Source organism: Temnothorax curvispinosus, unplaced genomic scaffold, assembly GCF_003070985.1.
Source record: "Temnothorax curvispinosus isolate PA1 unplaced genomic scaffold, ASM307098v1 QBEX01007906.1, whole genome shotgun sequence".
Classification (NCBI taxonomy): domain Eukaryota; kingdom Metazoa; phylum Arthropoda; class Insecta; order Hymenoptera; family Formicidae; genus Temnothorax; species Temnothorax curvispinosus.
In genome coordinates this window covers 1-12,139 of record NW_020217686.1, presented here as the reverse complement: position 1 = coordinate 12,139, position 12,139 = coordinate 1, and the positions used below count along the sequence as shown (strand labels likewise).

At 38.5% G+C, this 12,139-nt stretch overlaps 1 long non-coding RNA gene across 1 annotated transcript; it reads left to right on the top strand.

The window, feature by feature from the left end:
* Positions 1 to 5,056: 5,056 nt before the first annotated feature.
* LOC112457580 lies at positions 5,057 to 6,229 on the top strand. Its single transcript, XR_003041119.1, has 3 exons — positions 5,057 to 5,587; positions 5,678 to 5,950; positions 6,141 to 6,229. It is a non-coding gene; the product is annotated as an uncharacterized LOC112457580 (long non-coding RNA).
* The last annotated feature ends 5,910 nt before the right edge of the window (positions 6,230 to 12,139 follow it).

Below are 12,139 nucleotides of genomic sequence, written 5' to 3'. Positions count from 1 at the left end.
CATATATATATATATATATATATATATATATATATGTATTAACTATAAGGAGTAGCGCTAAAACCTTAAAATAACTATATGTTTTCTCTATACTATGTACGTACTCTCACGTACATTATTATTATCTATATGTATACATAGTTGTGCATTAAAAATTTTATAGTTATTTTAACATATAATTATTTTAAGAAGATTCTAGCGTTATTCCTTAATCTTAATAAAAAAACGATAATTTTAATGTGATGTGTATTTATTAAGTAACTGAATGCAATTTGTTGCAATCATAATATTTAAACTATATGAAAAATTATGAGTGTCTTAAATTTGTTGTTTTAAGCAATATAATTGTTTTAAGATTAAAACAACTATATGTTTTCTTTATACATATGCCTACTACACGGAAACACCATCAAAATAATTGTAGTAATAGGTTGCTGAAATATGATGATAATACTGTAAAAAATTTTAACATTTTAGCAGTCAGTTTAAGTATTCTACATAATTATTTTGATAGTGCAACAAAATTATTTTCAGATCTGTATCTAGCTGAATTTTTAGATACTTCAATAAAACTGTTCTTTCCGTGTATACATACGTGTTTGTGTTTACTCATGCGCGTGCTATATATATATATATAGAGTAAAATTGCCAAATATGTACTGATTGTCTAAATCATATATTATTAATATCTGTATTATTACTTAATATAAAAAACTCTCTCTCTCTCTCTCCTACATTTTTAATTTATTTTTTCAAACAGAATCATTTGCATCCCGATTGTATACCACAAAGAAAAAAAAGGATTAATTATTATACCAAATCTATTCATAAAATATATGGGATAACTAACACTTTTTGTACCGAGAGCTATAATTTAGCAATAGTAGCAAAATCTTTGTGTAATTATTACTAAGTAGCAAAAAATTCAGCAAAACTTTAACAAAAGGTTTTGCTATTATTGCAAATTTATAGCTCTCGTTGCAAAAAAATGTTAGTTATCCCACATTTTACGAATAGATTTGCTATAGTAATTAATTCTTGGTAATTATGCAGTATAGGGGACCACCCTCCGATGACCTTGACTTTGATATATGTTGTCAAGGTCACCCTTCTGAGTGACCTTCAGAAGGTTTTAGCCCTCGGCCATTGTTCGTTAAAAAGTTTTTAACAAAAAAAGTTTGGAAAATATAGCAGCTATTTTGAGTATTGAAAGACATAAATAACCAATATATACGTGTGTGTGCCCTGCTTTAAAGAAAATCACAACTTCTATAACTTTATATGCTTTACCAAAACACAACATTTAAACCAGTAAATTGTTGATAAATTGAAGTCTTTTTGTTAAAGTTGAGAATACTTTATTTTGTTTGTGTAAAGTTGCTGCTTTACCAAAACACAACATTTAAAGCAGTAAATTGTTGATAAATTGTAATTTTCCGACACCGTATATAGCCTATATGCTTTCATATTACATTCTTCACTAAGCATAAGTTGTCCTTGATTACCTTTCCTACTGTTGTTGATATTTCTTGCAAATTTGAAACTATACTTTTCGAAAATAAGCCAGTATACGATAGGTTTTCGTACAGATAACATCCTGTTGAACTATCAGAAAATGAAATTTTATGAATTTCTCGCTTTAACGACAAGATACGACGAGTTAATAGACTATTTGTGCACAAAAAATGTGATACGGAAAAAAGTAAAATGTCCGCGTTGCAAGAATATAGTATTTAATGATGGATCATTAATTATTCATTGCACGCAGCATTATTATAAACAATTTTAAAAATGCAAACGCAAAAGAGTGATTTGTAATTTTAAAATTAGTGTTTTAAACGAAACATGGTTTTCGCATGGCCTTCTAAATATTGACACAGTTTGTCGATTAATTTGTTATGTGTTGATGATAAACACCCCACGACAAATGTTTCTACAGAAGGAGCTGAATATTTTATCACACACAGCAGTTGATTGGGTCAACTTTTGTCGGGAGGTAATTAATTTTATGTTATATTAGACAGTAAGTGTCAAAACTTACTTTAAATTCAATAATTTGGCATTTTAGCTCATGAATCAATGGTTGATGCATAATCAAGAACAACTTGGTGGAGATGGAATTGTTATTGAAATTGATGAAGCTAAATTTGGACGCCGTAAATATCATCGCGGACGACTAATCACAGGACAATGGCTTTTCGGTAGTGTACAACGTAATACGAAAAAAATGTTTGTTGTGCCAGTTGAATTCCGTAAAGCAGAAATACTACGCCATTGATTCAAAAGTATATTGCTCCTGGATCAATAATTTACAGTGATTGTTGGAAAGCTTATCAACTAATCGATAAGAACATATACCAACATTATACAGTGAATCATAAGGAAAATTTTGTTGATCCACATACGGGTGTTCATACACAGAACATTGAACGAGTATGGAGGGATATTCGTGGAGTTATTTCTCGATATGGCCGTAAAGAATGTCACTTCAACCATTATTTAGCAGAATTTATGTTCAAACAAGCATTTGATTTTGACGAACGATTAGACGTTTTTTTTAAAACAATGTCTATTATGTATCCCATAACTGAAAATATCAATGAATAAAATATACATTATAATATTTTATAAAACTATAAAAAATTTTTTTTGTTAATAACTTTATGTATACATATATATATATAAACGAGCTTGTAAAGCGCGCCACGAACCCATGTGACAACTCGTCTCGCGTGGAAAGTGTATGCGTGAACTATTTCGGGACTACCGCATTTCCCCGAAAGCACGGGGGGGGTGTGCATGAACCTCGGTTCGCGTGGAAAGTATATGCGTGAACTATTTCGGGACTACCGCACCTCCCCCGAAAACACGGGGGGGGGTGTGCGTGAACCTCGGTTCGCGTGGAAAGTGTATGCGTGAACTATTTCGCCATATATATTAGTCATTTATGCCTTCCAATACTCAAAATAGCTGCTGTATTTTTCAAACTTTTTTTGTTTATAACTTTTTAACGAACAATGACCGAGGGCTAAAACCTTTTGAAGGTCACTCAGAAGGGTGACCTTGACAACATATGTCAAGGTCAAGGTCATCGGAGGGTGGTCCCCTATACTGCATAATTACCTAATTCTTTTCTTCCGCTCAATAACTGAGCCATCCTGAATATATACGTACGCACACACACGCAAGCACATATATACATATGAAACGCATGTACACATGCATGATAACATAACATACCTGTACTTAATAAGATAAGCAGTCTAGCGGACCTTTGTTTTCGAGTCAATATAATTATTGACGATAAACAGCAGATGAAATATATTGTTCTGAAAATGTAAATTTTTTTAAATATTATATTATAATTATAGCAATAAGATACACATATAATTTAATTTATTGTAAACATTATATATACCCAGATAACAATTCGTGCGGGGTCATATTACCTTCACGGCGTGATTATCACACCGTGCATGCACGAACGCATCATGCTCGCTTCACGAAGTGATTTTGGCATACGTGCGCGTATAGAAGGTCCCACTATGCCATCACGTGTGATTACACGTGTGATGGTACAGTGATTACACACACGTGATGGCATATTGAACACACACATGATGACATAGTGCGATCTTTTACGATTAATATATAATTGATGATGAATTATAATATTGATCGTAAAAGATCGCACTACATATAAAAATAATATTTAAATATCAGATAAAATGGCAAAAACGTTACAAATACGTATAAATTTGGGTACGTATGCCAAAATCACTTCGTGAAGCGAGCATGATGCGTTCGTGCATGCACGGTGTGATAATCACGCCATGAAGGTAACATGACCCCGCATGAATATATTGTAATTTATAATATCCGCGCGCGATTTATTATATTATAATATTTAATAACAAAATGCCCGCATAGCGATTAAAATAGCAATTTTAATGTAATTGTTATTTTATTATATCATTTTATTAGTTTTATTATATTATTTAATTATGCAAATTGTGTGGGTCTATATATAATGAGATCGTGAAATGTGTTAATTTATTCATCCAAGCTCGATCTCCACCCGAACTTGTCCTCAGTGGTCCGGCCGCTCACGCGCGATCCATGCGCATCTCACGCCTCACGCCTAAGCGACCCCGCGTGCTTTCATTGTTCGCCCGCCAACGTGACTCGCTCGACAGCAGCGGCTGGATTGTCATTTGTCGTCCTTCGTGATCCGAATGTCCTCGCGGTAACATTTCGCGTGCTCCGCGTGCTCTGTATCCGAGTGCTTAAATAATAGTTCCCGTGTACCCATTTCTGCCTTCACGGGCCATCCACGCCTTCCTGGCTTATCCTTGAGCCTTGTTTATCCGTCTGGCGGTGTGAATTTTAAAAATCTCGCGTGTCCGCGCGCGACCGGCCGGTCGATTATGGCTGCGATCCATTTGATATGTTACAAATGCTTCGAAGCGTTCTTTGTCTTCTTCTTTCTTCACTGAAAGAAAAGAGAAAAGAATTCCAAGCATTTATAGCATTAAATGGACTGCAGCCTATATCTCAACGGGACGCTTCCGCTCGCGCGGTCTCACGCCTGTCCGCGCCTCGCCATTCGCCCCTCGTCGCCGTCGTAAGGAGGAGGATCGAGCTAATCGATCAACGCCAGTTGCGCGAGGTTAGTAGGATTATTTATATAAATATATATAATATTTATGGTGTGCTCCCCGCTTAACCGTTTCGTCCTAATAAACACAGAGCAACATGTGACGTATCGGAATGCTTCGAGATTAGCATATGACGTGGAGCAAACTCTTATTGTGACCATCTAACACTAATGTTATCGTCAAATTTACATAAATATGTATTCTGTTGCATGCTAGTAAAGCGGGGAGCACACACTTCTGCATAACGCATAATGCGTAAGCATAAGAAAATTGATTGGTCTATTTTCTTATGCACATGTATATGGACCAATCAGTTTTCTTATGCTTACGCATTATGCGTCGTGCAGAAGTGTGTGCTCCCCGCTTAACGTATGTAGTGCAGCTTTCGCTATCTGATGTGGTCAAGTCTCCTTTTAAATATCAATTGCGAGTTTGTCACAATGGTTTGTGTATCCAGAGAGAAAGATGAGAGTGGTCATGTCCGCGTTTTGGTCATACCCCGTATCCGAATCCTGTCGGTATGTGCACGTTTTTGTGGTCTCTTAAAAAATCCACGTAGACGCGAGAAGTTTCCATGTTGACGCGAGAAGTTGGCCCGCGGTCGAGTCGATATGCCGCTTTTCCGCGTGCGTGATTGGCCGATGCGTGCGTGCGGTCGATGATGCGGCAATCGAGATCGCGCTGCGAGTTTCGCGTTTGTATGTACATATGTATGTGTCTGTATGTGTCGTGTGATGTGATAGCTGGCATCGGTTGCGCGAGGTTAGTAGGATGATACGAGATGCAAGTAAAAATATCGTAATTGCCTACATGTATCAAAAATCTAACGATTGACCATACGTTCGCTCGCGTCGTCATCTCTTTACGACGATCGGTTACATATACGAAGAAGTATTCTTATACTCGTTTTGCTCGGTCTTGCTCGATCGGTAGGCTGACGCGCACACTTGTACATATATGTATGTGAAAACATTCTATATAATACATTCTATAGAATTAATCTATATACATTTGTTCAGGTTAATGGTACCAGTGGCTAAGTAACTAGGTTGCGTTGTCGCTAATCGCCAACCGCTATTAACATTGTTACATTACACCTGACAAGAGCTATTAACTCCCATCATGTAACATGACGCATACCGACGCAAGAACTACACGATTATGGAACGTGATATGATTAGTCTACGCTCGTTGTTAAGACTGTTTGCTATCGACATAAGAATAATACGAGTTGTTTAAGAAATCGTCATTTTTCTTAAACACATTTAAGCGTACAACAATATACAATATTGGTAAGTTTCAGTCAAATCGATGAGGAAACCACTTTCCTTCATAATTACCTTAAATTTATATAGTTTTAGAGTTAACTTTTTTATATACATTATTAAAAAATTTATATATTTTGTATCTTGTATTTAAGATACTAAAATTAAAAAAAATAAAAAAGAGATAAATAACTATTATTACTATTATTGATTGCAGATTTACTATTATTGATTGATTGGCTTATTCTCGAGCCTTTGCTATAATAATAATTGTTTGACCGCATAACCATCATTTGAAATAATTAATTATTCTTGTGTATAGGAACTGAGTATCAAATCTTTTATTCGAAGGGAAGGAAAGATGCCTTTATTGTTTATGAAATAATTCAATTATAATTTTAAGTAGAGTAAATTCAATATATTACATTCGGTTGCGCAAGAATGCAGCAATTAATGTTAATCTCAATTAGACAATGTCAGAGTATTTTAAACGAAATCAAATTAATGCACAATATAATAAAAAGTTATAAACATATGCAAGAAACGTAAATCATACAAGAATAATGCAGTAAAGGATTATATTGAAATGTTGTCATTGATGATTGAAGTTTTCTTGTTATTCTTTATCAGATATTTAGTCTTTCTTTTATCAATCAAACTACTAAGTTCAAGTAATGTTTCAGCAGAGAACGTCGAATAAGAATATAATTTCTGAAATGAAAGATTATGTTATAATAGTGTATTGTACTTCAATCATTATTGACTTGGATAAACTTATATAGGTTGAGTATAAACTAATATCGCAAATTATTATCAAATATATACAGAAACACGCAAGAAATAGAATAATAATAATTGCGGTTAATACAAATAAAGGAATATAGTTTCTTGAACAGAGAATTTCGACAGTATTTACTATTCGTATCACCGATAATAATATCTATATTGACTTTAGTCCCGCTTAGTACTCTCTATGTATTATGTTTAGGATACGCAATGTCGTACTAGTTTAACACGGTATATCACGCTCAAATCACGCGAAGTTTCACGCCTCAGATATTACGTTGTCACGCGCCGAACACGCTATGTGTTATACTGATAGAAGCACGAATAGCCTTATACTATTCGTCTTCTGGAAAGTTCACGAAGGAACTGAGCTCTCGAGAAAAGGTCTTTAGATCGTATTAATTTTATGCACGCCACAATTGTATTACTTTATGCGCGCCACAAAATGGAATCGTGAAAATCTCACGATATTCTCTGTAACCAATATCCTATGATTAGGCTTAATCGCCCGAATTTATTGTTAACCCAAGAACGGTTTTACCAAATTAAATGATAAGGTTACCTTGCAATTAGCCAAAATTATAGGCTTGTTCCAGAATAGGATAACTGGAATTCTCTCATCAGAGTGTACTTATCAAGTATAAAGTCGACGTAAGAGCATCCTTCCCAAAATGTATCTCGGGATTAATGGCCGCCCTCGTCTTTACTATCGGAATTCCCTCGTTTTCTCCTTCAGCAATCAGAAAGTCCAGAGACAAGGTTTCGTCTTCTCGAATCAGCAATGTAGCTGTATATAACAGCTCTGCTTCCTCAGAAGTCGGGATATTAAGGATTTTACCAATATAGAAGTAGCGTATCTACGCAATATCAAAGCAAAACGATATATGCTCACTCGTTGAGCGTCCGAAAAAAAGTGACGACGAGAACGTCGTTGTTTGCGCGGTAAAATCAGGGAACGCCTGCGCGTACGCGTTGCGCACGAATATAGAAAGAAACACGACACATGCGTTGAATTAGACGGATGTCTCGCAGCGCGACACCATCAGAAACGCTGCTCGATAGATAGCGCGCTTACGGGAGGTCGATAACAAATAGATTAAACTATGGATAGCTCTCTGCTCATTGCTCTGTTTACCCTAAGCAGCTTTGCCCGTCATTACCCTCAATGCAGAAAAATACTAGTTTCTGAACATCTTGACATTGCTATAATTTGAATATTTGACAACGTAGTCTACAACTCCGCTGCTGCACATCGTATCGGTGAGTCATAAATCATATTTTATTTTAATTTGAAGTAATGGATCTTTGAAAATTGTATCGAATTACATGTATATATAAAGCCTTGTGTACACGATACTAAAAATCGGTCCGAGTTTCGGTTTAAACCAATGAAACTGCTGCTTTTCTGTAAGAGCTGCAAGTTAATTGGCTTAAACCAAAACTCGGACCGATTTCTAGTATCGTGTACACAAGGCTTAATATATGGTTAGATATATGTTGACGTGTGTATCAGGTTAAGAATATAAGAATATTACACGTAAAAATGTCATATCTCATAGATATCCACTGCCTTGAAATGGATGGCTAGAATAGATTCATAGTGATATTTAATCCTGGATTATATGTGCATGATATTGATTTATTGCGCATGCAAGGATGCACACATATGAAGCTTATAGAATAGGGCTTATATTAATATATTATTTATTGACACATTTTAATGTCCTATTATACGACAAAATATTAATTACGCGATAGCAATTATAGTCTAAAATTTTTAAGAAGAATTTGTGAGTATAAAAAGAAAAATAATAGATACTAACAGATAGACTAAACTCGACAAAAAGTAATAAATGATGATCTAACAAATATGTCATTTCCAAGTTTGATAAAGATATCATTTCTTATACTTTTTTTAGCATTCTATACACAGATTTTCAGAAAATAAAATAGAGATCATGAAAATGTGACATTATGACAAATTAATAATTTTATTTGGGTAATTTTAATATTAAATATGTTAAAATTGATTAAATTTGAATTATTGCTTTGATAAGTACTGCAAGAAAAAAAAGAAAAAAGTAAAATAAAATTATAAGTAAAATCCTATTTTAAGTATTTTTATTTAGCTTCTTTCCAGGATTAAATATCATAGAAACTGTTGAAAAAAAATAAATACTCAAATTTTTTTCAATATGCACGTCATATATAAGAATAAATAAGAAAACAGGGAATATCTTATTTTGATGAATTGATAAAAATTCCACCTTCTTCACGTATATCCACAATTTCTTGAACAAATTGAGCGAAAAAATTAAATGCATTTGATGGTTTTTGTTTTCCTTTAAACACACCCGCTATTACAGGTTTTTTATCAATTAAATTCCAAATCCGATATTGAATAGGCCAAAATTGATCTGTGCCACTTCGGTGCATTTCAGCACCGTCGGTACTAAAATCTATTTCGATAGTTTCAGGCAACATATCTTCAGGAAGATTTTGCAGTTTCTTTTTAAGTGTGCATTTTAATCCCATATGTAGGGATTAAAATGCACACTACTCTCCCCCAGGTATTTGTTGAACTTGTGTAGTAGCGACAGTAGTTGGAGTTTTTAATAACGTTCTCGCATCTTTGGGTAGACAAAGCAGGTTGAAAAGGAACTCACGTAATGTTTTAAGCAGTACATTTCCCTGTTTATGTTTTAAATTTGTTGCTAAAAATGTATTTTTTAATATCCTCTTCTTCATATCTGCAAGGTTTTCTAGTACATTGTCGTTCTCATCTTCTGAAGAGCTCGATGTATTATTGTGTTCTTCTATATTATCGTATCCCACTTCTTCTCCATTGTTTTTATCGTGGTCCTCTTCTTCTTCTTCTTCTTCAGTACTTTCACCGTCTCCTGCTTCTTCCTCACTATCCTCTACTTCTTCACCTCTGTCAGAAGTTTGTTCATCGTCACCATCAGTAGATTGTTCCTGATTATTCCTGATTGTTCCTGGTTCATTCTCTGACACATCTTCTGATGTGGGATTAGAACCATCAAAATCCTGAGCTATTGATACAAAACCTCTTCGGTGGCCTGAGATTACAGACAACCGCCTTCTCTTGTGTCTCTCACTGAGGTTAACGAATCTCTTGAATTTCATAGACATCCTCGTCGATGTAAAATTCGTCTATTACTGATAAGTATGGCCTTGAAAATAATTTTTAGGATATGTATCTTATTTAAACATTTTGTACCAATAAAGCAAACGCAAACACAGACGTGAGAGCAGAGATAAGGAATAATTATTTTTATTCAATAATCGAAGCCATGAATTACGTGCAGGACCACCACCTTAACGTATTTAAGATATAAGTATATAAGCCCTATATTTAGAGAAGAGTAAAACTGCCTGAATAGAATAAAGCTGCAACTTTTTATTTGATGTGGCGGTCTCCCGACCGCACAATCGAAACGGTACGCGCGCCGCGCGCGCGCCAACCGATCACGCGCCGAGCGCGTGAGCCAGACTACGGCCCGCGAAGCTAGACGAGAGTACCGCCGACAGGTGGCAGATTTTCTCGCGTTTCATTTTCCGTCAGGGAAGAATAAAAGGCCACACGGCGACGGCCTAGGCAGCTTTCGACTGCTCTCAGGCTCACAGCCAAGACCAGGAGAAGTATTTTGATAACGTTCTCGCCGTCACCTTGCCGCCGCCGAAGTTACGGCCACCACCGAGACGAGCTGCGCCACTTCGCCTGCCGCTACCGAGACAACCTCAGCGGCCCCTGGACTACCGTCCTGGCCACACAGGGAAACTCGTCCCGCTCCAGCTCTCACCGGTACGACCGACTCGTCCTCCACGCACACTCAACGTGGGACGCAAGAGTCCGGCGCTACACTCCTCTTCAACTACGAAGCACTGGCCAGACCACAGCACCTGAAGAGCCCAAACGGCCCTTTTCAGGGCCGCCTGGTGAACCCGACGTCGGAGAGGAAGACCAATGTCAACAGCGAACAACACCGTCGAGATAGAGAGCGACGACGAGTACAAAGATATGAAAGAAGAACCAGAAACAAAAGAGCTAAAAGAGAACAGCAAATCACTACGGCTCACAGAGATCCCCGTCCCAGGAAGCAAGACAACCATACTATGCGACACGTCCACGCCAACAGCCCGACCTTACGTGACAAAGCCATATAGACAGCAGGTCTTTCAATCCCTGCATGGCTTGTCGCATCCAGGAACGAAGGCAACGGCCAGGATGATAGCAGAACGTTACGTATGGCCTGGGATCCAGAAAGATTGCAAGCAGTGGGCACAAGCATGCACACCAACCAACCACAGAGATCAAAACCAGAGCCGGGAGGACATCAAGGCCTCCGGTACACTGCAACCTCGCCTAACCCGGGCTCACCCTCAACCAGGGGGGTCCTGTGGCGGTCTCCCGACCGCACAATCGAAACGGTACGCGCGCCGCGCGCGCGCCAACCGATCACGCGCCGAGCGCGTGGGCCAGACTACGGCCCGCGAAGCTAGACGAGAGTACCGCCGACAGGTGGCAGACTTTCTCGCGTTTCATTTTCCGTCAGGGAAGAATAAAAGGCCACACGGCGACGGCCTAGGCAGCTTTTGACTGCTCTCAGGCTCACAGCCAAGACCAGGAGAAGTATTTTGATAACGTTCTTGCCGTCACCTTGCCGCCGCCGAAGCTACGGCCACCACCGAGACGAGCTGCGCCACTTCGCCTGCCGCTACCGAGACAACCTCAGCGGCCCCTGGACTGCCGTCCAGGCCAACTGTGGAAGCTCGTCCCTCTCCAGCTCTCGCCGGTGAGACTGACTCGTCCTCCACGTGCGCTCATCTCAACGTGGGACGTAAGAGTCCGGCGCTACACATCTCCTCGACTATCGTGGACAGTGCCTCCACTCCTGTCGCCTCTGCCACCGTCACCTTCCGAGCGGGTACACCAGGAGACGCAGACCATCCCCCCGGCGCGTGTTCACCGAGGCGTACAACACCAGCCTCCACGCGACACCCAGGAGGTGCAGACCGACCCGGAGTGGGAGGTCACCTCCTCACAAGGGACGCAGACAGAGGAGCCACCGGCACTATCATCGGCGTCTACACAGACTGAGGAACCGGAGCAGTCCCTCACTCCACCGGGGACACCGCCGGCTTGGCGGAAGTTCAGCTCCTTCCGGAGAACCAAGACGCAGCCGAGCATCATCTGGCGTGAGCGACTCCCCGACTAGGAGGAGAAGAAACCAATCGGCCCTTCTCAGGGCCACCGCACAAGAAGAACCCAAACGGCCCTTTTCAGGGCCGCCTCCACGGTCCTTCTCAGAGCCTTCTTCAGCACACTGACACACCTACATCTGTATTATAAGATAATAGAATAAACGACCTATTTATTACATATATCTGTCTCTCAGCTCACTCGAC